This window comes from Gossypium hirsutum, chromosome A09 (assembly GCF_007990345.1).
Source record: "Gossypium hirsutum isolate 1008001.06 chromosome A09, Gossypium_hirsutum_v2.1, whole genome shotgun sequence".
Classification (NCBI taxonomy): domain Eukaryota; kingdom Viridiplantae; phylum Streptophyta; class Magnoliopsida; order Malvales; family Malvaceae; genus Gossypium; species Gossypium hirsutum.
The window spans coordinates 33,706,543-33,709,505 of record NC_053432.1 but is presented as its reverse complement, the minus strand read 5'-3'; positions in this window follow the sequence as shown (position 1 = coordinate 33,709,505).

Here is a 2,963-nt window from a genome sequence, read left to right as displayed (position 1 = left end):
GGGGGCTTGTGTTGGATATGAGTCACCTATTATTCTAGTTTTAGTAAGTAAGATTAATGCAGATCTAAGGAGTACGTGATCAAGGAAAAGCTATTAGGGATTGGTGTTCAAGGTAAGGTTAAGGTGAGGTTTCGGTTTTAGTAAAGCTATGTATTAGGCATGCGATTAATTGAAGGGTGATATCATTGTAGGTTGGTCACTAAGGGAATCGTAGCATGCTTTATTACCAGGTGTGTACATACACTGCATACGCACTATGAATCGACCAAAGCTGAAATGCCGAAAAGTTGAAATGCCAAAAAGCTGAATGTTTGGCTACGGTAGTCTTGCGAGGGCGCAAACACTCGTAAGGGGGAGACCAATAGGTTGCCTGAGACCCAAGGGCGATTCCGTGGACTTGGGTTGTGATTTGGCCATACGGGCTAGAATGGGCTAAATAGGCCTAATGGGCTGTGGGGCCCATAATAGGCAAAAAATGATTAATGATGCTATGTGATAGGAATTTGTATGTGAGCATGAATATGAATGTGAATGGGCCTAACGGGCCATATAAATGTGATTTGGGCCCAATGGGCCATATACTTGTGATTTGGGCCTAATAGACCATATGAATATGATTGGGCTTAATGGGCCAAATACAGGTATGAGAATTTGTTTGGGCATTGTAAGGGGGTTTGGGCCTAGTATATGATAAATTACATAAGATTTAATTAATACATTGCGACCGTGGACAAGTCAAAGGGTTAATGTGTGGCAACGAGTATTTGCATGTCTAAGACTGGGTCTAGGGAGAGCTTGGTACTTAAGCGGTCTGAATGACCCACCTCCTCTTCTCTGGAATCCTACCTGGTGCATAGTATTCATTCATCTTAGCTCACGGGACTTGTTAACCTGTCAAGGTAAGTGAAAACCATAATTAAGGGAAAATTATTGAAATGCCCCTAAGGGCGAAAATGACCAAAATACCCCTAGGTGTTGAATGTAAGTTTTATGGATGTGACATGCATACATATGATGTTCTGCTTAGGTTACATATGGGGTGGGAACTATGGAACGAAGGAAGTATATGAGGATCGCATGGTTGCCTGACAATCGTGGATCCACCGACAGCTTTTAAAGCCCAATATGTAAATGAAGGTAGTTCCGCAACCAGGCTACCATTGGTGTGTGGGTTGGGTGGGTCGATATTTATATCCCCACATAGTGCGACGGGGGATGGAGCTGGTGTGTAGCGGATGGATAATTTGGATGGGATTCCATTGCATGTTTGATGATTTCTCATTGAATGCTTGTTTTTTGTCAACGGTTGTACACACTGAGTTTGTGAAAACTTAGCCCCCTCTTTTATTTTATTTTTAGGTGATGCTCAGTAGGAGGTTCGATGTTTGAAGGGACTCTGGGTGGCCAGCTTGCAAGACAATTTAGACCTTTTTTTTATTTTAAAGCATATAAGTTTCTGATTATTAAGTGATTTCAGACTGGATTGTAATAAGGCCTTCCATTTTGTTATCATTTGGATTATTATCATTTTTATGTGACGTAATTATAAGGAGTTGAGCTTGGTTTCTTAAACTATAGTATGTCTCTTTTACGTTTCCGCAACTACATTTTAGAATGACATGTTTTCATAAAATCATATATTTTAAGCAAGTGTTGGAAAGGAGTTTTGTTTAAAGATAGTTAAGGTTTCTTTATTTTAAGAAGGGTTTTCAATGAAAACACAGTTTTCACTAAAACACTTCAATGTGACGCACCAGATTCGGCCATAACTCCGGGCCGAGTTTGGGGTGTTACATTTAGTGGTATCAGAGCGCAGGTTACAAAACTCAGGCAGTGAATTGGGCCTTATTACTTGGTTTTTTTTGTGTTTAAAAAAATATTTTTGATTGGATCACAATGTTTTGGAAAAAGGGAAGTCTTGCTGAGCGGCACAGCGAGTCTCCGACGTCGAACCAAGTAAGTACTTTTACTCTTAAATTTGTTTAAATTATTATACAGTAAACAGCTAGAGGGCTACTCTAGATGATTTTGTTAGAATGGAACCAAAGCCCGTAGGAACTTGAAACTATAGAGGATTTTCGAAAATAATCTTCTCCTTAATTACTTCCATAAAACATCGGGTTAATTATTGAAACTAACTAAGACTTCATAAAATTTCTAATCTAGATAATACGCGAATCGACGGTGAGTGCTAGAAGAGGTGCAAGGGGCCGTAAAAGTTTTAGGGCTAAATCGTCGGCATCGGGACATGTGCCCAATGTTGGAGTAGAAGAGGCTCTGGCCTCATTTGTGGTTGGGAATGGACCATATGATTGGGCCGCAGGAGAAGATGCATTGTCGCAGGCAATGCTGAGAATTGTGGAAAGGGTCGCTGGGCCCAATAATGGTAGCGAAAATCGGGGGTCCATTCCAGGGAGACTTCGTTCAAACAGGGTTGAGATCTTCAAGGGCGTTGCTGGCGTGGCTCCTAATGTGGTAGAATATTGGTTAGAGGCCAAGGAAAAGATAATGGAGGACCTGGACTACTTACCTGAGCAAAAGTTGAAAGGAGTAGTGTCACTGCTTAGGGAATAAGCCTACCAGTGGTGGCTGACAGTGAAAGAGAGCACCCAACTGGAGCGGGTCACTTGGGAGTTTTTCAAAGCTGCATTTCCAAGAGAAGTATGTGGGTGCAAGCTATATGGATGCTAGAAGGAAGGAGTTCCTGAATTCAACCCAAGGGAACAAATCGGTGGCAGAGTATGAGGTAGATTTTTTACACCTTAATACGTATGCGAGAGTAATGGTGGCAACAGAGTATGAGCATTGCGTGAGGTTTGAGGATGGACTTAAAGATAGGCTCAGGGTACTGATAGCTCCACAAGGGGAGCGAGTTTTCTCAGAGTTGGTGGAGAAGGTAAAGATAGCGGAGGAGGTAAAGCGCACTAAGCGCTTAAATCGGGAGAAAGAAAGGGGTAGGAATA